This window comes from Anser anser (genome assembly GCF_964211835.1).
Source record: "Anser anser genome assembly, chromosome: 3".
NCBI classification, from domain to species: domain Eukaryota; kingdom Metazoa; phylum Chordata; class Aves; order Anseriformes; family Anatidae; genus Anser; species Anser anser.
In genome coordinates this window covers 13984743-14008870 of record NC_139722.1, presented here as the reverse complement: position 1 = coordinate 14008870, position 24128 = coordinate 13984743, and the positions used below count along the sequence as shown (strand labels likewise).

The 24128-nt window shown below is 35.8% G+C and overlaps 1 long non-coding RNA gene across 1 annotated transcript; it reads right to left on the bottom strand.

Annotated features, from left to right (window-relative positions):
* Positions 1–8123: 8123 nt before the first annotated feature.
* Positions 8124–23258, bottom strand: LOC310896062. Its single transcript, XR_014581154.1, has 3 exons — positions 23116–23258; positions 10084–10145; positions 8124–9619 (listed from the first exon to the last, which is right to left on the bottom strand). It is a non-coding gene; the product is annotated as an uncharacterized lncRNA (long non-coding RNA).
* Positions 23259–24128: the final 870 nt, after the last annotated feature.

Here is a 24128-nt window from a genome sequence, read left to right as displayed (position 1 = left end):
TGCTGACAGCAGCTTCCATGAAATAAAGGTATATTGTAAACTGCTACTTAAATGTAATGAGCATGCTTTCGTGTATTATCTCCAAGACATTTTGTTTTCTTTGAGAGCTTGTGACTCAGTGTTGTCTAAAATTAATTAAAACTGAAATAACATGTATTATTTTTTAATATAAAGTTTCTGGATTTTCCTTTTTTTTTTTTTTTTTTCCCATGGCATATGAAATAAATCATGTAGTTTAAGGATTCTCAGACAGAGGGCCTGTATTTTGTTCTATTCTCTGGAAGAAAACAAGCTAAAACCATACAAGTAATTGGAGTCACTTGGTAAGCAATAAAGAGATGGTTATAAAAGTGGGTAAATTTAGGCTGTATTTTACAGATAAGGAATAATTAAAAACAAAAAACAAAACCAACCAAACAAAACAATATTAGAGGAACATTTCATCGTCTTTCTGCCAAAGCATAAATGAAGCAATATTTACTAATCAAAGTCAGTAACAGAAAACACCATACAAAAACATGTTTACAGCTGTGGTAGCTTTACTTGAGTGGGCAGCTGAGTTCCACCATGGCCGCTTTCACTCCCCCTCGTTAAAGGGGAAGGGGGAAAAAATATGACACAAAGGGCTCAAGGGTTGAGATAAGGACAGGGAGATCACTCAACAATTATTGTGACGGGCAAAACGGACTCAGAGTAGGGAGATAGCAAGATTTATTACCTTTTACTAACAAGCTAGGGAAGTTAGAAACAAAGGAAAGAAACCAAAAACTCCTTCCCCCCATCCGCCCTCTTCCACCTCCTCCCCCAAAGCAGCACAGGGAAACTGGGAAGTGGGGGCTGTGGTCAGTCCCTGACACTTTGTCTCCTCTGCTCCTTCACAGTCACTCTCTGCCCCTGCTCCACGTGGGGTCCCTCCCACGGGATGCCGTCCTTCCCGAAATGAGCCTGCGGGGGCTGCCCACAGGCAGCAGCTCTTCACGAACTGCTCCCACATGCCTCCATACCATCGGGTCCATCCCCCAGGAGCAAACTGCTCCAGCACGGGTCCCCCACGGGCGGCAGCTCCCCCCAGACCCCCTGCTCCTGCGTGGGCTCCTCTCCACGGGCTGCAGCTCCGGCCCGGGGCCTGCTCCTGCGGGGGCTCTCCATGGGCCGCAGCCTCCTCCAGGCCACATTCACCTGCTCCATGAGGGGCTCCTCCACGGGCTGCAGCGTGGAGATCTGCTCCATGTGGGACCCATGGGCTGCAGGGGGACAGCCTGCTCCACCAGGGGCCTCTCCACAGACTGCAGGGGACTTTTGCTCCAGCTCCTGGAGCACCTCTCCCCCTCCTTCTTCACCGACCTTGGCGTCTGTCTGCAAGGCTGTTTCTTACTCCTCTCTCTCTCCCAGCTGTTGTTCCCAGCACTTTTTTTTCCCTTTCTTAAGTATGCTCTCATAAAGGTGCAAAGAACATTGCTTATTGGCTCGTCTCTGGCCAGCAGCAGGGCTCTTATCTAACATGGGGCAGCTTCTAGATCTCCTCACAGAAGACACCTCTGTGGCCGCCTTGCTACCAAAACCTTGCCACCTAAACCCCCAATGGCCAAAAGCCAAACTTACCCTAATAAAATTGCTTGGCACAAATTAAACTGCCTATTTTCCTCACATCATAGTTATAAGATTTAATCATATTATTATTCTTTGCTTGCTGTGACCTAGAGGTTTTGCAATTGGTAATCGATCTTTAGTTTTACTTATAATAATACCATTTTTGATCCCTTTTTTCTTCATTCAAAGAGTTAATTTTTTAGTCTGTGTAGTATAATTACATATCAGTTAATCACACCATGAAATAAAATGTAAATGTATCCTTCAAATATATTCATAAACAGTTGTCCAGTTGCAAAACACTTTTTCAAGTAAACTATCATAAAGGGCTTTAACCTTCAACAGCATTTATATTTAATGGCATAAGTGAAAGAGGATGACATTAAAACTTCAAAGCAGCAGGGATGATACATTTCCAATCATGCTGTCACAGTGAGATCTACAAACAACATACCAGTACCCAAAGAACTGCATTTTGTTTTACTGAAGTTCAAACATTGTCTCATCTCAAACAATATCTAATTCTACTGGTACTTCAAATCCACCAAACAGCCATGACAAATATATGTGATATTTTGGTAAATCGATCACTTAAAACAAAACTTAAATAGTTATTCAATCTTTGTCCCAGAATGACCACCAAAATTTAAAACATTATGATGTTAATATGGCTAATCATCTGTTTATGTCACAGTATCAAAAACACTGTGAATACAGTGACATGAAAAATGTCATTCAATTACTTCAGGTCAAGACTATATGTAAAAATTGTCCTCTATCTTGCCACTAATTAAAGCTGTGGGTTGGCCTGAAACTATTCTTCACTTGATTTCACCACAATTTTGCATGGGGTTAATTTCATATAGACATCTCACAGTATGTTGTCCAATGCCAGCATAGGCTGTCTGAGACTGCCATGTTTTTAGCCTATGAAAAGAAATAGGTGCTTTCAGATGTCAGTTTCCTTAGGATAGTGGTGTAAAATAATTGAACTGACCCTCACAATTGCTTTGTTCTGCCTATAGCTTGTAAAGAAGCCAAGACTGTATAACTTGAAATTAGATGGTCAATTTAGAGATGTCTGACAATAGAAGAGGTGAAAACCACCCTTAATACCAGTAAGAAAAATGAGAACATTCCTAAGTAATGTTGTGATAATAATATATAGAATAGAATAGAATAGAATAGAATAGAATAGAATAGAATAGAACAGAACAGAACAGAACAGAACAGAATAGAATAGTTCAGTTGGAAGAGACCTACAAAGATCATCTTGTCCAACTATCTGATCACTTCAGGGCTAACCAAAAGTTAAAGGATGTTACTGAGGGAATTATACAAATGTCTCTTGAACACTGACAGCCATGGTGCATTAATCACCTAACTAGGAAGCCTGTTCCAGTGGTTGATCAACCTCATGGTAAAGAATTTTTTTTCTAATATCTGTCTGATACAGCTTTGTGCTGTTCCAACGCATCCTATTATTGGTTACCATTGAAGAGACCAGCACCTCCTCCATTTCCCCTTCTCATAAAGTCATAGAGAACAATGAATTTGCTTCTTATTCTCTTTTTTCTCCAAACTAGGTATCTTTATTTAAAGAAGTTAGTGTCAAACAAACTCTTCAATTTGCTTCACTTCAACACAGCTGTTTCTTGCTCATAAATTGATCTCAGTACAGGATTTAACTACTTCTGTGGCCTTCAAGTAGCCACAGTTTCAAAGATAATCACTCTGAATCTTGTATTACTACCTGAAGTATTGAGTGTGAACACAATGGAAGGTGTTGATAGTTCATGTAAATTGGTGAGAATATTCACAGGACTGGGCACAGGATCCTGCTTAACACTAAAGATAATTTCATATATAATAATAACATATTTTCCCTTTGTGGCTTTATTATTCTATGCATTTCCTCAAAATATGCAACATATCCACATACAAAATATAAGGCTTCACAATGTTACTCCATTCATGAAAGGAATTAAAGTTTACATGCTGAAATGGCGTGTTGTTCTGAAACAGTGAAATTCCATACTGGGCTGTATAAGCAGAGTGTAATAGGTAATTGTTCTCCATTATTCAGTACTGCATTAACCTCTGTTTAGTTTTGGCTTTAATTGTCAACAAAAAATGGGATTAATAGAATAGACTCCAGAAGAGAGTAACAATGGAGAACATGAACGATAAGGAAGATGTAAAGCTTAGAATGTTTTTAGTTTGGAGGGAAGCTAGGTAGGCAAAAATGCAAGGTAAAACAGTTGGGGAAAAAAAAAAAAAAAAAGATAATAGTCTTCTAATACATGTTAGAAGTATTTCAAGTAATATTCTCAGACCCTTGTGTTCTTGACAGGATAAAATGATATTGACTTAAACAGTTATAAAAAATAAATAATTCATACATGAGGGAAATATTTTTACTGATAAGACTGGTAGATTTTTTTAGGAGGTTATGGGAACCTCAGAAAATGTGCATCTTAAAAATAAAATAAAATAAAAGACTAATCAAATGCCCGTTAAGAATGATATTTATAAAGCATATGCTACTTAGGCCTAAAGATGGATTAAGTGGACTACAGGTCAGGTCTTTTCCTATCCTATGTTTTTTTGTCATTCTTTGTAATTTAAGTATTATAACTTTATGTAGATATTATAACATATTTAAATATATAACATTATAACTTACTAAACATATTCTAATTCTTTTCCAGGTTGTCAAGGTCAATTAACATTATCTCTATTAAAGATCCTACAACAAACTATGCTCTGAGAAAATGACATCAACATAGACTTAGTTTGACTGGTCCATTCAATAAGTATATATATGTCATATATATGTATAAAGTTTATATATATACCATAATAATTACAAAACAGAGAACAGATAGGTGCAAAGAAAGCATATGGATTTGCTTACAGAGTATGGTGCTGCTTAATGTAAGAACAGCAGAACTGTGGTTACTCTGAGAGCTTTTCCACTGTGGTACTAGTAAGAGTTTTAGTTTTCAGATAAGGGAACTATTTATAGGAATTTGCTTTCAAATTTCAGTTTATATGATTTCAAACAGGATTTTTCAAAAGGATGCTTATGTAATTTTGTGGAAAAGTCAACAGAAAATAGGTCTGATTTGAAATGGACTTCATTCTGAGGTTGTTTGAAATAAAAAAAGGAATGGATAAAGATCTCTAAGAATTCCGAAATAACAGCAAAAAGAAAATAGTCTTTTCTTTTTTTTTTTCTGTTTAATTTCAAATACAGAAGCAAAGCAGGCACCCTGACAAGCCCTGAGGAAATCATTGATGGAGATATGAAGGTCGATGATACATTCTTCCCAGATAAATGGTAAAAAATATGGTATTTCTAAGGGATGACACTATTAAATTGGCGGCCAAATTGTTTCTGAAGAATAAATCTGAAGAAACAGTTGCCTTTTCTTATACACATGCCTTTTCTTATTTACACTGCATTCACATATAGAATCTGTTCATTTATTGACTGTTGTAAGATTATTATTTTTCATCTTTTTTTTTTTGTCTGAATTTTTCAGTAAACTCATGCATTTTTTTATCTAATCTGACCAACATCTGACTAGATTTCCTGATGCTAACTTTTTCACAAATGCAAACTATTATGCTGAAAAGAATACAAAGAAAAATTTGTGGAACACTGATTTTATGATAATCATGGACATAGAAAAAGTACACCTCAGATCCTGCCACAAAAGAATCTGATAATACATCAGAATTGTTTATAAATTAAAATAAGAGTTGATCACAGAGAATTGTTCTGTGTTTTGTTTTGTTTGTTTTGTTTCATTTTGTTTCACAGAAGGAAAAATTCAGTGCATTTCAGCACCCTGCCCTGCCAAATGGGTTATTCATCAGATTGTTTGTGCATACATTATAAAATCAGTTTCCCACTTTTTAACAAAAGAGCTGTCAGACACCACGGTACAAGGACCTAAGCAGAATCATACACAGAGACAGCCAGATAATTACCAGCGAAGAGCATGCAATACACAAACAAAAAAGTGAATAGCTTTTATTGACAAAAGTTCTTCATTCTTGACAGTAGCCATAGTCACTGCATCCAGCATAAAACCTTTTCACAGACAATGACCAAAATGAATGCCTGGAGTTAAGTGTAAGAAGACGGCAAGGACACTTCTGCCAAGTACTGTCTTAGGCTTGAATCATATATGGCTTAAGAGTCTCCTCTGCCAGAAGTGGTCTGTCCATATTTAGTAACCCAAAGCAGATTTTTATTCTGTGTTTGTCCAATCTTCCTATGAAATGTGTAAAATTTTAGAAACCATAGCACCCAGGAACAATGATTTTTACTACTCATCTATGTATTGTATTGGAAGCTACCGATACATATTATACCACCAAAAACTTGTGCTAAATCACAAGAATGGTCAGTGCTTAACATGAATTGATAACTGAGTCTTATGTAGTTTGGCTGTTATTTAAATCAGTTTTCTACTATAAATCTTAGAACTAGAATTATTTCCATAAAATTGTAGGCTGTGCTCTGAAATTATGACATTGAAAACAGTTTAGAATGCAAATAGGCAATTTCTTCAAATGAAATGCATGTCATATAGGAAATAGTCCATTGAATCTGTAAATTTTCACTTGTATCTTGATCCCCCACCATTATGCATCAGTTTTATTATTCTATAATGGTCATTAAAGGTGTGGAAACCCTTAAGATTATGAAAACACCAACAAGGAAATAGTCTGTCTCACAGTAAGATTTATAGAAACAAGTAGTTTTTCAAACACATGGAATTTCATATCTGAGAGGCTTTATTTTTGGTCTGCACTAATTACAAACAAGTTGTGAAATGAAGCCTCCTTCATTTGTGTCATATCTGACAGGAGGCAGCCTCAGCGTCATGTCATATGCATGACATAGCATATCATCTATGTGATCTGCTCACTTTCTGGTTTTGACATGTTTAAAATACTAAATGAAAGTCAATTTAAAAGCCTTTGAGGTAAGTTACAACAGACCCAGAAAAAACAAAAAAAAAAAAACAAAAACCACCATTGTAGTCATCTCTCTGATATTCCCTGATATTCACTCACTCAAAGGTCTTTAAAAATATCTTTGATGGAAGTTAATTTCATGAATTAACTATGCCTTGGTTTGCTTGAAGGGCCATATCTTAATTTTTTATTCAAGTCACTTTTTAAATGCCCTAAGATATTAATGGTGCAAGATGAAACACTCAAATCCTTACTCTTCAAAGTTATTTCCTAAAACGTAACCTAAAAATTCCTGTACAGTGTATTCAATTTCCAGATTTTCTGTGGAATATCCCTATGCAGTGGGCCTCATTGTGCTCAATTTAAATTCCTCAGAGAGTTAATAGTCAATGTTGATGGTAGAAGAGACAATGCAGTAAATAAAGTTATAACAGCCTCTGTAACTATCACACTTTGCCTCTGAGGTATTTGTAAGTACTCATATCATTTTTATAGTCTTTCCGTCAAACTGTGGAATAGTATATTAAAATGTCTTAACCTTTTTTTCATATGTCACAGCTCCAAATCCTTCTTTCTGGATTTTTTTTTTTAAGTTTATAAAATTTTCTTTCTACATTGAGTATTGTCAGTGTGCACAGAGGACTCCAAGTGCAGGAACAGCAATGGGCTATAGCTTACTAAAACCTACGAATGTTCATTTTCATTTAAATTCACTGAAGAAAAATAGTAACTTTTTTGTTGGAGCAACACACTGAAAAGTCTTACTTGTTAACCATAAGTGTCTGCTATCTTTTTCTGCTCTTCCAGAACAGACAGTTCTCTGATATGACAGAGCTACAAAATTAGCTAATCACTATCCCTGGTATTCACCCTCTGTTTTTTACAGAAGATCCATCTAAAGTCAATCTTCTGCTTCTCTTTAAATTGGATATTCTTGCCCCTGAGTAGCAAAGAAAAAGCTTGCAAGCTTGATCTACATGTTTATGTACTTTATTTTTTTTTTCCTTTTTCCATATTCTTAAAGACATCTGAGTCAAAAAGTTGATTTCTGAAACCATTATATGCCCATCCAAAAATAATGTTAATAACAAGAAAGACACAATTATCACTACAAACTCTGTCCTTTTGTTTACAGTATTACTGTGCCAGATGGAGTGGTTTCAAATTTATCAAAAGCAATATTGTGCTTGTAAAGATCTGAGGCAAGCAAATAAACCCCAGAGACGGTGAGAAAATACTCTGAGAAGGTTTCAGTGAAAAAAAAAACTATATAAAAATCACAACCACTTCTCCATGAAGCAACTCCCAGGCAATTGTCAGGGTGTTTAACTTGTGTGATCTGCTGACATCACTGGCCAAATAATACAGCTGAAGGTTAAGGGCTAGCCTACATAGTGCTTTGTCACCCTGCCAGATATGGAATACACCAACACTTGCTAGCATCAGTCCTCAGTAATTTCTGATGCATCCAGCAGAAATATGCAGGACAGCACTAGCTCTTAACAGTATCTCTATAATTCTTGTCTTTTTGTTTTATCTTTCAGATGACTGGACAAAATAATTTCGACTTCTTTAGATTTTCCAGCACAAAGGAGTAGAAAGGCTTACAGGACCATGTCAGTTACTCTTCTTTAAAGTTTTATATCAACATTACTTTGAAAGTACATACAGAAATCAGAATATTTTAATAGAAATGTCAGATGTAATCCATAGCAGAATTAGACCATATTGTTTAAAGCAGCTGACCAGACTTTGCTATTGATGTTCAGCGTATGTATAGTTTCTTATTGTAATCGTGTTATGGTAGAGCTAGCTGTTTGAGCATTTCTTGATCAATTCCTATTTTTAATTGCCTGAGTTTCCTGAGTGCTAGGGGAGCATGATTTCTTTACAATAGAAAAAGAAATATAATGTGCCTTTTTATTAATAATAATGATAATAAAACATTAAAGGTAACTTTAATGCCATTTTTTTGTGGTAGTGTATACCTCTGGGTATGATGGTATAGAATTTATGAAGAACCCTTTTCTACAGATGAAGCAAGATGAAAATGACAAGTGAAATAAAAGCTTTATTCTGAGCAAAGCATCTATTTTTCATGGCTTGCTCATAAACAGAAGATAATACAATCATTTTGCTCATAAAAGTCACTGGAAACTATGACTACTTTTTGATGCTATTCTGTTTATCATCTTCTCACTTTGAGGATGAATGTCAATGGTTGAGAATCGGTGTCTCTCTTTTATTATTTGTTTTGACCATCTTTGTTTAACCATGGAATAAATTTATGGATGTTTCCATTGGTCCTAATGATTCATTTAAATATATTTTTAATTCCGTTATTCATTATTCATTGTCTTTTACAGCTTAATGTCAATAATGCGTTAAGTCAGTATGAAACTATAGTTTTCCTAATTCTCATTTGCTTCCTATATCTGTTACCGCATATTTTAATTGCAGCCTTGATGATCTATGCAGGACAAGGAGGTGATCTGGGACAGCCAGCATGGCTTCACCAATGGTAAATTATGCCTGACCGATCTGGTGGCCTTCTATGATGGAGTGACTGTATCAGTCATCTACTTGGACTTCTGTAAGGCCTTTGACACAGGCCCACACGACATCCTAATCTCTAAATTAGAAAGATTTGAAGGGTGGACCATCCAGTGGATAAGGAATTGGCTTGATGACCACACCCAGAGAGTAGTGGTCAATAGTTCTATGTCCAGGCAGAGACCAGTGACGAGCAGTGTCCCTCAGGGGTCTGTCTGGAGACCAGTGTTTTTCAATATCTTCATCAATGACATAGACAATGGGATTGAGTGTACCCTCAGCAAGTTTGCAGATGACACCAAGCTGAGTGGTGCAGTTGATACCAAAGAAGGAAGAGATGCCATTCAAAGGGACCTGGACAGGCTGGAGAAGTCGGCCCATGTGAACCACATGAAGTCCAAGAAGTCCAACTGCAAGGTGCTGCACCTGGGTCACGGCAATCCAAAATAATCTTCATTATTCATGCATGATTTAAGAACACCTGAAGTACAAAAATGGTTTGGAAACATAAGGCACTTAACTGAATAAATGTTTATTACATTGAAAACAGTTGCTTGAATAAAAGTATTTAAATATACACATATATATAAAGTATTCTCTTCAGAAATATTTGTTCCTCTTCTCCAGAAATGAACAAAGAAGATAATATACATGTATGATCTGGTTATAAACACAAATGTTTTTGTTTAAGGCAACATTTTAAATCAGAGGAACTTCATTCAACCTAATAAGAAGCTAAGGGAATATGCCTGTGGTCTGTCTATCTAGGAAGAAACATCCCCAGGCTGGAGGGAAAAACATGATTTGTATGCCATATCAGACAAATGCAGAGCTGACATTGAACTAAACATCTTTTTTTGTTCTTGTTAGTATAGCAGGAAATGCACAGTGTTGCTCTTCAGGTTCTTACTTTTTCTGGTCCTTAGAGAAAGTCCAGATGCTCACCTCTATTATAGTTTCTCGAAGAAAACCTCTATGATCGTTTTCTTCTTATACTGGCATTTAGACTGAAAGATGGAGACAAAGGAAACACACCTTACTGGAGCAGTATGATTTAAAAATGAAACCCATCAATCTGAAAAAAAAAAATCTTTTAAATATTAGTATCATTAGCGTTGTAACTGAGGAAGATCTATTTTAAGGGACTATTGATTTTTAAATGTTGGTGTTTAGCTTGGAGTTTCTGTTGTCTCTTCCAGGATGTGTAAGTAATTTCAATTAATCCTAATTACAGAGTAAACTTAGATCTATAGAGGATTTTACAATTTGTTTGGCTCTCAATAAGCCAAAAGTCAACACCACTTTTTGGTGGGTTAAAATAGATAAGAAAGCACATGCTGAGACAGTGAAAGTGTTCTTGTTTAAATAACATGCAGGCTTTTAATCCAAGACTCTGAACATGCTTTGAAAATTGTGATTCAGGAAAATAAAAGCCCTGAACTACCACATTCTGATATGGTATAAAAACCAAAATGAAACCAGACTCAAGATGTACAAAAAGACATAGCTCTGGAAGAACATTGGAAAGCTAGGAATGCAAACAAACAAAACCTCAGTTTTATTCTTCATATGAAAAATTTGAATTAACTGTCAGAAATGCATAAATCACAATTTTCTGTGACTGTTAACCTTATAGTGTGGTAATATAGTGGAATTATAGAAATTATTTTTAGAACATATGAGTTAAGAATTCTGTGTAAAGGAATGTAACGTAAATTCTTTCAGCAAAGACTAACAAACAGCTGGAGAATCTACATGCATGTATTCTCTTGTCACTTTTATAAATTGCCTTTGAAATAATTTACAGCTGGTATGTATTTCTACAGAAGTTCTCACTAAATTGCCTTTGGGTCAAACTGTTACATAGACTTTGTCTCGATTTCTTGTGAGACTATCCTTACATTTAAAGCTGAAATATCAAGAAGAAAAATACCAGCCTCAGGTTTAGTGTGCATAGCAATATCCAGTCTTTTCCAGAAAAGAACAGGAAGATCTACCCATATATATATTTATTCATAGATACTTACATTTACACATGTAGCAAAGGCATATGTAATTTATACCTACAAAGCTTAAGAAACGTTTTGTCTCTTTTTTTCATCCGATACTTAAAATGAGGACTGAATAAAATTGCTATTTGACTCAAGGATATTCACAGTAGAAAATCAAAACAGAGTGATTGAATACGGTGTCAATAAAACAATTTATGATAGATAGCATTATTTTCTTTATGACTCAGTGAGAATATTTTATAACTAGTATAACTCATTTGACTACAAAATGCATTTATTTGCATAGTGTTTTAAATGGCAATACTAATATCAATATGTATGTTTATGCACATACATATAAATATATATAATTACTATTTATATAAACTAAAACTCTTTAAGCAAGCAAATATCTCATTAGTTTGAATATTTTAATTCTATTTTTACAACAAAAATCTTAGCTTTTAGAAAGAACTATCTTGTAGTACAAATAGCGTATTCTTTGTAATATTACTTTTACAAAGAAGATTATACATAAAGAGATGAAAACACATGTTCATGATTAGACAAAGGTGTACAGCCCAGAGAATGTTTCTGGTAGTGGCCAGTATCAGAAGAACAGGGCAAGTATAAGGTGATGCACCAACACTATACTCCAAGTTTCTGACAAATTGCAGTTTAGGTGAAGAATGATGTTTCATCCTCTTACCAAATTTAATAACACTTGACAACTTCAGCACCATAAATTGACTTAAACACTTTTTAAATTTCAACTACACTTTCACTATCTACACCATACACCATTCTAAGTTCTACAACTGAATTATTTATCATGTTAAAAGACATTTTCTTAATTAAGTAATTAATTTTAAATTTTAATCTGAAGTATTTACTTGATAATGTTCCTACCTAAAGAGCTATTTTTTTTTATTTTTTTTTTTTTAACTGAGGACACAGAGGACTGGGGACTGATGTGGGCACCTCAACATATAATATTTTTTAGGTAAGCTTAACTATAATGTTAAGAAATTAAAGTCAATGGTGTCTATAAGCTTCAATACGCTCACAAATGCATGAACTGAATTCTTTCTGCCTCTTCCTTTCATTCACAAAATGATATTATAATGATTGTTTCCTGCATTCCCTGGAAGTAAAGTATGAAGCAGACATTATTTTTGTAGCTGGAAAATAACGAATAACTTACTTATAAGGAAAAACAAAACAAAACAAACAAACAAACAAAAAATAAGCAAAGATCTGTAGAAACTAGAAAGCATGGACTAGGAAAGATATGGAGTCTTTTCACTGAGGTTCACAGGAAGATGGCAGGCAAAAACCTAAGAAGCATTTTCTTAGCACAGCTATGTCAGAGCACAGAGATGGACTCAGTCACTTGACAAAGTCCCTTTCAAATCCATTTAGTTGCGTCTTTATATTTCTTAATAAGTCCATGTTGTTCTTTATCTTGATCTTTATGAATCAAAGATAAAGAAGTTTTTATACTGCATTTTGGCATTCCAGGAAACCAGTCCCTAAAGAAATGCAAGAGAATTTTGTGTTAAATTAATAAGGCTTATCTATAACATTTTTACAAGTGCATAATAAAAACCCTGATATGTGTTCTCCCTGCTCTCAGCACGGAATAAGCAATGCTGATCTCAAATATAACAATACAAGACTAGAATTACTATTTATTACAAACTGAAATGGAGACAAATTTAAATAAACTGCGGTTTCCAAGTTTTTGATTTAATACTGTAAAATTGGAGTGTCCTTGCATGTCTGCTCTGAATCATACCTTTGAAGGTAATGAGTAACCCCAAAATGTTGCTCAGCCAGGCTGCACAAGGTAAATATGGCATATGGACATCACACAGATGCTAAATGAAAAGCGTTAGAATGCACAAAGGTAAAGATTGGTAGAACAAGTCATTTTTCTTATTTTATTCCACTCCTTTAATTCTTCTATTTGACTCTAAATGTTCATTTGGAGAATAGAATGTTAGCTGTGATCCCCGATAAGTTGTATGCAATGATCATAATCATATTTAAGCTACCAGGTAGGATTATTTATTTTCTTCTGGGTTAGATACTCTAATAGTTAGTAGTTATACAACCTTACTGCAAGTGCCTTACTGTATTCTTAATCGATTCTATAAGTGTTTACCTTGTGCTGTCATAAGAAAGTTTCTTCTTACTGCCACTGAATAAAGGGTGATATTCCAGGTTCAGGAAAGAACCACATATGCTTAGCCTTATACACACACGTAGGCAGATTGTTGCTTTACACCCATTCTTTTGGCATAATGATTATATAATCCATAGATAAAATTGGGCACCTGGACCTCCAGATATTTATGGTTAAAGGTAACAACAACAACAACAACAACAATAATAATAATTACACCCTTACCAGTTTCTAATTTAAGCAATTGGAAACTTTACGTGATATATTTCTCAATTACGCACCAACTATCAATATGTAGAAAAGCAGCAGTTTACAGAAAACCTGTTTCACATATTGATTATTCTTACTTTTGCATCTTCAATAAGAAATTTAAAGATAAAGCAGTAGTTAATGCTCAGGCTACACCTTTTTATAATATGCTGGTGGCTGTTTTTTAAAGCCAAAATATTAAAAGCAATAAGTTAATATCAGACAAGAAATCATTAAATTCCCACCTTCACGCAACTCAGATGAAAGTGAGAAAGAACATTCTGGCTGGGTTATTTCTGAGGTCATCCAAAGGAAAGTGACAAAGACTATCAGATGCATTTGATACAATTTATGTTTTGAGTCATTTGTATACTTTTATGCTTTTAAACTATAAGCACTCTCAGTCATTATTATGACTCCTGAGACTTGTAGTTTCATACAATTTCCTAAAAGTTTTTTATGGATGTGATCCTCAGCTCTGTGACAAGAAACTTTGGCAAAACAAAACTTAAGATCTCTTAATTTGGTCAAAATTATATGAAACTTCCAATCAAAATGTATGGTCTAGTTACAACTGAAAATTTTCAATTGCTTCTAAGCTATAGTCATGCATGTCAAAAACATAAGCATTTTGAAAATAGAATGTTAATTATGAAATTACCATACTAGTAACAGAGCAAAAAGATTTTCCATATGAAAATAGAAGTATGTAAAAATTACTAATTAATTAATTACTTTGATTAATTAATTAATTACTATTTAAGAAGTAGAGATCTTTTATGACAGACAAATAAACATAACAAAAGCAAGTAAACTGGGGGAAAAAAATCAGTATCATAAGTAAGTTTAAAGTATGCTTGTTCATCTATTGCTGGAATCATAGATCTTAGGCTCAGTTCACTGATAAGGTAAAAGTATGGTAGTTAGAAAGCCCACACAGTTTCCATCCTACCTATGCTTATATTACACTGTTATTGACATCCCAAATGGCAGGCAAGAAAGGATGAAAACTGGCACTTTTTTTTTCCTCCTGCCTCCACACCTTTTTAGTCTTAAAATGGATTTCAATTACATAGTGGTTTTAAATTCTCTGGAGTCAAAAAGTTCAGAAAAGGAAGAAATAAGAGTTTTACTTTAAGCCATGAGAAACAGACTGAAAAAAAAAAAAAAAAAAAAACAGGAAAAATTTCAACTTGATGCCCGAAGATTTAAGCATATATGCAAGCCTAACCTTGTGAACTGTAGCTGCGCCCACAAAATCCATGGTCAATACCACCCCACATAACAAACAGAATGATAGAAATACTAAATACAGTGAAGATGTCTTTCTTTTTTCTTTTTTTCTGTCTTTTTATAGTTAACTTTTTCCCTTGCTTTTCCTTCTTTCCTTGCCTTTACTTTCTTTCTTTCTTTCCTTGCCTTTCTTTTCCTTGCCTTCCTTTGCCTTTCCTTTACTTTTTGTAAGAAAATGTTTTTGCCCTGTTGGAAATGCTTTTACTTCCAGTCATAAAGAACAGGACATTTTATGTAAAACCAGAATTCCTAAGAAGAAACCTCATCTCAGAAGCTTTTAGCTCACATTTTTCTCTACAGACACTAATCACGTTTTGCCTCTGATCATTCTTTTGGGGCACTGGGGATGTTTTGGCCTCGGTGAGGCTCCTGCAGTACAAATGCCTACTACAGTAGAAGACAACAGTCTTCCTTTTAAAACAGTTTTGCAATTCAGTGCCATAGATCAGGTGATTGTACTCTTGGAGTACTGAAAGGGCTGGATTGAGAGCAGCCCTAAGGAGAAGGACCTGCGGGTGTTGGTTGACGAGAAGCTCAACATGACCCCGCAATGTGCACTTGCAGCCCAGAAAGCCAACCATATGCCAGGCTGCATCAAAAGTGTGGCCAGCAGGTTGAGGGAGGTGATTGTCCCCTTCTACTCTCCTCTCATGAGACCCCACAAGTACCAAGTTCAGCTCTGGAGGCCCCCAACATAAGAAAAACTTATAGAAGTGGGTCTACAGGAGGGCCATGAGGATGATCAAAGGGGTGGAACACCTTTCTCATGAAGACAGGCTGAGAGAGTTGGGGTTGTTCATCCTGGAGAACAGAAGGCTCCAGAGAGACCTTGCAGTGGCCTTCCAGTACCTAAAGGAAAGCTGAAGAAGGAGTCTTTGTCAGGGAGTATAGTGATAGGACAAGAAGTCATGGTTTTAAACTAAAAAAAGGGTAGACCTAGATTACATATTCAGAAGAAGTTCTTTACTCTGAGGGTGCTGAGACACTGGAATAGGTTTCCCAGAGAAGCTGTGGGTTATCCATCCCTGAAAGTGTTTAAAACCAGGTTGAACGAGGCTTTGAGCAACCTGGTCTAATGGAAGGTGTCCCAGCCCATGACAGGGGCTGGAACTAGAAGATCTTTAAGGGTCCCTTTCAACTCAAACCATTCCATGATACTATGATTAAAAAAATAAATAAATAAATAAAAGAGAGAGAGAGAGAAATGGAGCACATTTAAGAGCTACATGCAACCTAAATGGCCTTATATCATGGTTTTAGCTGGGACAGAGTTAATTTTGTTTGTAAAAGCTCACACAATGCTTTGGATTTTTGATGAGAATGGCGATGATAACACACTGATGTTTTTAGTTGTTGCACTGTAGTGTTTACATAGAGCCAAGGAATTTTTTGCTTCTCATACTGCCCATCCAGGGAAGAGGCAGGAAGTGGGAAGGGAACGCAACAAGGACAGCTGACCCGTACTGACCAAAGGGATATTCCATACCATAGGGCATCATGCTCAGCAATAAAAGCTGGGGGAAAGAAAAAGGAAGGGGTCATGTTCAGGGTAATGGTTTTTGTCCTCCCAAGAAACTGTTACATGCAATGAGCCCTACTTTCTTGAGGGTGGCTGAACACCTGACTGCCGATGGGAAGCAGCAAGTGAATTCTTTAGTTTTCTTTGTTTGTGCACACGGCTTTTGCTTTCCTACTGAACTGTCTTTGTCTTAACCCATGAGTTCTCACACTTTTACCTTTCTGATTCTCTTCCCCAGCACACTTGGGGAGAGTGAGCAAAAGTCTGGGTGGTGCTGAGCTGCCTGCTGGGATTAAACCTAAAGACCTTAGGAATGGTATTGTGGTACAATAGGTGTAGTAAATGTTGAGGAAACACTAGCTTTGACTTATTAGCCATTTGTACTGCAAAATACCCACTCTTCTCTTTCCAAACTAAGCAATTCCAGTGACAATTTTCTCGTATTTTTTTCTCCTCCCTTCTGCCTTGGTCAGCTTCATTGAGCAGCATTAAGTCCATAGAAAATGCGAAATAGCTTACAAGAAAATAAAAACCTAAAAACAGACAAAGTGCCAAATATCTTCTGATGCTGGAAGCATCTAACACACTGATCATGTAATTACTTCCTAATTTCACTGTGTAGAAACCGATACCACCAAGCCCAGAAAGGTAATTCAACCTGCAACTTGTAAAACAAAGCTCAACAAGTTCAGCTGTCACAGTCTGAATATATGTATTGAATGCATGACTGTTAAAAGCATCCAGCAAACTAAAGAAACCATGCAGCAGAGAATATGAGAAAAATATGTCTTCTATCTTACATAAGGCATGTGTTTTTTCTGGTATTCCATTTTCCAATCTGTCTGACAGCGTGCCTTGCCTGAGCATAAAAAGAAGAAATTAATAGTTCTTTTCTTTCTTTACTTTATGCTAATGTAATGCACACACTTCTCAATGACAAATGCAGCAAGATTTTAATAGCATATGAAATTAATAGGAAAAGAGACAGATCATTAAGAGAATGTTAAACTCAGATGCAGTCTGATAATGTAACTAAACCCTGTAACTAAGCCCTGAATCTAAGGTCAAATAAAATAAATAAATAAATAAATGTTATTTTGTATTCACTTTGAGAAAGCTCCAACCTCTACTGTGAAAAAAATTTTCCCATGTAAATAATATCATCCAAGTATGTTCAGAAGCAGAAGTTACGGCTGCAAAGAAATGTGAATACAACTTCAAGGTAATGTTGTATTACAGCAAAAATAAACATTGGAAGTCTAGAAAATAAACTTTCAGGACTATAAAATCTTTTTTAGCCTATATTTATTTCTATTTATATAATGTATATTTTAATCTTTATGATATAATTATAAAGCAGCGTGTTAGTTTGTTCAGTTGCACTTTTATACCTTAACATATTCAAATTCTAAAATATGAGATATAAACTTTTAAAAGTAATTAAAATGTTACAACATATTACTTTATAAGTTCTGCTTACTTTATGTTTTTTGGGATACCATGAAAAGCTAGAGCTTTGCAGCCATAACAGATGGGGTTAATTTTTATTTTATATTTTTTCCTCGTTAGAGAATAATGAAGCAACTGGGTAAATATCCTGGATTTTCTCTATCTTTACCTTGACAGGAGTTAATCTGCCTCTTGAACTTTAATTTCAATGTAAACATGTAGACACATTTATTTACTAATCTGCCTATTCTGTCTACATTTACAGTTCATTATATTTCTTGTAGTAGGAACATTTAAGAAAAAAAAATATATTGACTAAATAAATATTTAATATCCTTCACTTTTTTTTTTTTTTAATGCTGGTTTCACAAAAATTCACAAACAAATACTTCTTTCAAATGTCTATCCTATATGTCAAATTTAGGTCACTTAAGCAGCTTCCAGGAAAGATGACCACCTATAGTGTGACAAAATGGATACTATTTAGTTCCACTGAAAAAAAAGAGAAAATTGCCCTTTTCCAAAATGGACACTTAAATGGGCACTTTGGTTCCATAAAGGTTTGTACAAGTGTAAGTTTTTGTTTGTTTGTTTTTTAAGCATTTTAATGATCTTTGTATTATGATGTTGTTCTTTGATGCAAACAAAAATAATATTTTGTATCTCAAAAATAACAATTCCAAAAAAAATCTATCCCGCCGTGTTCCAGGCTATTTCATCAGTACCAAGCTCTATAACTGTATAACCTAAAAGAAGGATTCATTCTATCATTAAGATAATTATTTTTTTAACTTTTAACTTTTTAACTTTTTTAACTTTTAACTTTTAACTTTATTTCTGATACAACCTAACATGGGTTAGATATAAATAGCAGGTAGCACAGGTCCTCTGCTCTGGTTTTAACAGCTGCTGTTACAACCTGAATCAGGGCAGCTCCTCTGAAGACAAAATATCAATCTTATACACAATTCTATGTGCTGAACATAAGGGTTACATCTCTAACAGTACACTAAACAGCGTCTGTGTCTAAATAGATCCACACAATGAAACTTAAATCCTTCTACTGGTCAATTATCAGAAAAGTCCCTAAACTTTTGGCCTAGGACAATTGATTCCTAAAATTTCCAGGTATGGTTTACATACAAGTTAACAGTAACATGCTGGATATAGGCTAAGAAAATGTAGCATGAAGCTAGTCAAATTCTGCCAGCTGGACTCAGAACTGGAGAAAAACTCTGGCACTGTTCAGTTTCTTAGTACAAACATAGCTGTGAATAAGTATTAATAGCTTCCTTTTTTCCTGTTAATTTCAGAACTGAGAGGAAAAAATAAAAATAAAATAAAGTGTATTCCTGGTGTCCTGGTAACTTGGTTTTAAGAGCAAGTCTTATGTAATCTCCAAAAATGCTTAGATCTGAATTGGTATGTGTTACGTGAGGCAAAGAAGCCCAGACACCTCCTCCAGCCGCTCCGACCCATGATTGCTCTTGTCCAGTTGCTGAGGCCCAGCCCAGAGCCCAGAGACCCAGGGTCTCTGCCCAGGCTGGGGGACGTGGCTGCCTCTTTCCCCTTTGCAGGTTCAGCTGGTGGCAAAGCTAAGCCTCTTTCCTGGTGACACACAGACACACAGAGGCAGAGACTCTGTCACACTGGCATGACTGGCCACACAGTCTGCCCAGTCAAGGGTTGCCTTCAACAGGACTCGCATAAAACATAGGCACAGACAGCCAAGTCCCCTTCCTCATCTCTGGCTGTTGGAGACAGTTCACTAGTGAAGGTACGCACACAGCAGTCTCTAGGTTCACAATCACACACACGTTCATGGATCCCTTGAATACCCTGTACTGTCTGTCCAGTACCCCTGCCTGGGTCTGAGGCCTGGCAGGGGAACCAGTTTCATTCACACACACACAGGTCTCACCAGGAGCTGGCATGTAGTCCTTGCAGCACACATACACACAGAAGAGAGAGTGCAAATACAGAGAGAGAAAGAGTGAAGGAAAGATTTATTGAGGAAATATAAGAAGATAAGACAGACTGCACTGATCAGGCACAGGGCTCGGCCAGACATGCATGACCAGCCCCCTCTTACACACGACTGACCTTTTCATACCCTTTTCTACCTACCCCTCCTTTGTTCCTCGTGCTCTCCCTTCCATTGCACAAACCTCTAGAGGTTTGAAGAGCTCTGCTGTTTCTACATCCTTATGGTCCGTGTTCACAATCTTATTAGCTGCAAAGTCCAGGATGATCTTCTTGGAAATAGCACCTTTAGTTAGATAGCTCATCAACCAGTGTGATGAGGAGGTTTGTTTCTTGTCATTGTTTCATTTTTGCTTTGTCAGGTCTGTGTCTCAACTTTTTGTTTACAGTGCCAACTTCTTTATTTCTATCATCCTGCTCCAGAGATCTTCACTCAGACAACCTTGCTTGAATCAATATTCCAACATTACATCTCTTTCCTGACCAGACTTGGTTCCCATCATTTCCTCCCTTTCTTCCCCTTTGTTGCATTGGAGAAGGACATTAACCAGATACCCTGAAAGGGGCAGATGCTTTCCTTACAAATAAACTTACAGTATGAATAGTAGGCAGTCAGAAATAACCTTCACATCATACCTGGGTGTGTTATGAGGCACTAAGAGGAAAAATGTCTTTGAAAAGACTTTCATATAATTATTATTTCATTTCATGATTATTTTATCTTTGTAATAGGGGCTACTGGGACCATTATTTTGTGATATTACATAGAAAAATGTGAACTGTTTTAATTGCTCTCCTTTGCTGTCTTTTCCAGTTTACGTAACACCTTGGGACTTATAAAAGTATGAAACCATCCTCCCCATGAATGAATATTTAAGCAACACATTTTTTATTACAAATAAGCATTACTTAATATTGGACATGATGAAATAGATTATTTATTTATTTTTATCCCCAGACAATTTTTTATCAGCTTGGCAGCAGCACAGCAATGTAGCTCCCTCTGGGGAAAAACAGCATTTAATCATCAGTGATTGCTAGAGGGACCTGACATTTTGCATCTCATCAAACTTTATTTCTGTAAAGATATCATGGTCAGTCCTTAGCCAAACCTTCAAATCTGGTTTGACCCCTCATGAAGGCTAATCAGATGCATTGAGACAAAGAGAACTGGAAATAGTTGAGACCTTGTGATAAAACATGGCAAGAACAGGGTTGCTGTCTCTATTTCAAGTCTGAGACACGGTAAAAGACGTGTCAGACTTTGAAAAAAACAGAGAAGAGAAATAAAAGAATATATGAGTAAGTAGGTAAAGTGTAACAACCAAAGCATTCAATGTCGAAATGAAGATCTCCAGTTATTTTTTATTATTTTTGCTCAGTTCTGCTACCTGCAGTATGCAGAGAAATCCTTGGAATGATTCAGGAGGACATGACCAATCACTGGTAGTAAAATGTGCACATCGGTTTCAGTTACTATGCTTTCACTTGGCAACAACTGTCCCGAGACAGGTAGAGAACTGCTGTATGACTCTGTGGACCAGTCCTATTTAAGGGTTCCCAGAGTATAAATAATAAACAATCACAGTAAAACACTTACACAGAGATCCTTTTTCTCCCCTTGATTCTTCTCTGAGGATTTCATAGCATTTTTGAAATGGAGAAGGTTAAAAATGGGCACAAAACAAAATCTTTTTCTTTCCAATCTTTAATCATAACAACCAACAGATTAGTGACATTTAACCTTGACTTTGTTATTTTCCTAATGCTGAGCTGGATTTTTTTCTGTTACCATGTACTATTAAACTGTTACTATATAAAGTAATGATTTCAAAAGAAAAGAAAGTAATGACTTTTTGAAAGACATCTCTCAAAATGGATTCACTGCCACTGAATTCAGAAAACCTTTTCCTTCCAGAAGATCTGAACAGTGCTGCAGGCTGATGCATTTTTTTTTTTAAAGTTACTGAGTATCCAAAACAGTTCTTTGACAAGAATGATAGGATTTACCCTCCTCTCCCTCTTCATGCTGTACGTACAATACAGCCCTTTTTTCCTCACCCTTGATCCACCTTTTGAAAGAATTTTTGTTTTGCTTTTTTTCTGCTTTATAATTTATCTGAAACCTCCCTCTGTGCTCTCCTCTCACCACATACAAATCCAATACTGACAAGCCAGCACAGTTTAAATTATTCACACTTCAGTGTACGTGAGCTGCAGTGCAACAATCAGTCGAGCAATCATTCCATTCATTGGTCTCTTCTGAACTTATTGATGAAAAATGCAAGAGGAAAACTAGAATTCTTTGTTGCTAATGAAAGCTTAAGTCTGAACAAAATAATTTTCATATAAGGATATAACACACACACACAAAAGAAAAACTCTTAGAATAAATGTATAAATGCATAAATAAACTAAAAACATTACCAAAAGATCATAGAACAATTATTAAGAACTGTTTTGAACATATGATATGGTAGCATAGAAAACTGAAATCACACTGAAATGTTCAAAATCTCCTTTGTTTTTTCTAAAAAGTTGCAAGATTTTTATAGCAAGCTCCTTTAATTGACTTCTGCTTTACACGCAAGAGATAAAAAGAAGCTAGTGGAGACTGTAGAGGAGGTCAGGAAACATTTCTCTTCCACCAAAACAGTTCAGCTAACATAAAGCATGACAGTGAAAGACAGGTTTATACATCATAACATTTAGTACTGTGAGTCAATAAAACAAATGAGGTATCTTGTGATACAAAAAAGAAGCGTACACTTTAAGGTTGAATTTTGTAGAAAACAGAAGCATTGTGAAAATTCACCTTCCTCTAACATTAAACCTGACTACCATTTTTCTTGGTTTATGTAAATGGAGAGAAACTCCTGCATGACATATGGTAGCAATGTCAGGCCAGATGCATGTGGCAAAGTAAGCAACATTCCTTCAGAAGAAAAAGGGGGGGTGGGGGGCTGGGCACTTATATTTATTTAAAAAAGAGCTTGCTCTTTTAGCCCTGATCCATGTCAAACATCTTTTGATCTAGCGATCTTCAGGTTACAGAAATAGGAATATCTATGATAGCTTATGCTGTCTAGTTATGCTAATATAGAAGCCAAGTCCTGGGCACAGGCTTAAGGACAGACTTCCTGCAGTTGTTCAAGTTACTTACAGGCAGATTTCCCAGTACTATTTAGCCCCTGCCAATTATCATTCTCTACCCTATACACTTCCCCAACAGTGTCCCAGAAAGCTTTGCACCCTGCAATGTTCCACGTGCCCTCACACCTACACCCAGGACATGAAACTTCTACCTTGCTGCTTCAGGAATCTCTACTTCACCGTGTTTTCTCACAGCTCATCAGCTGAAGTCCCTTTAAAAGTAAGCCAATAGCAAACCTCCAATTTATTTGAAAACAACAAGACCCAAAGGTAGTAGATATGGGGGAGCATGTGACAAAACTAATGAGCAGACAGATAAAACTGTGTGCTGAGTGAGCTTTCTGTAGCTATTTAGAGCTACAGTGAAGTGAATGTGCTGTAGTAAGTTATACAAGAAGTTTGGTTAGAAGTTAGCTGAAAGAATTAAAGTAGGTTAATGGAATGGTCAAACAATTGTAGCTCTTTGAAAATCACCGAGTAGTAAAAACAGTGTTTAAAACTGAATAAAAATATCATTCCAGCTAAAAAGAAACTTCAAGTGAATTGAAAAACACTGAGTTGTTAAAACACATTTCAATTAGAAATTGTTAGAGCAACTATTTTGGTTCTAGTAGAAAAGATTATTTTTCTCTAGGTTGTTGCATCATTTTCTTTTGACATGTCAGAAAAGATCTGACAATACAATGAATTCAATGCAAGATCACAGATGGTTTCAGTTAACCAAAACTTGCATTGAGGGGTAAAAAAAAAATCTTGCTCTTGAATTTTTTTTTTGCAGAAAGCTCACTCTGATCTAGAAAACCTAATTGAAGGGCAGTAATTTTGTCTGACAGCCCAGACAACACAAAAGAGAGAATAAAGTTAGCCATGTAACAGTAGGCAGATCTTTTCACTGAATATACTGCTTAGTGCAAATGCAGGACCTCTAGTCACCCTAGTCTTGTATGAGGGAGCTCTATTTTGTATTTTCAGGCAGCATATGTTAAAAGTAATGTCTGGCAGGCAAATTTTGAACAGGAAATCTTCTAACACATGCAGATTTTGCAGAGCAACTTTGGTAGGTATATGTATGTATCATTCCTATATTGTTGATTTGTTTGTTTGTTTGTTTTGTTTTTCCTTAGGAGAAATAGAAATGTAGATTTCCTCTTCTTTCCCCCTTTCT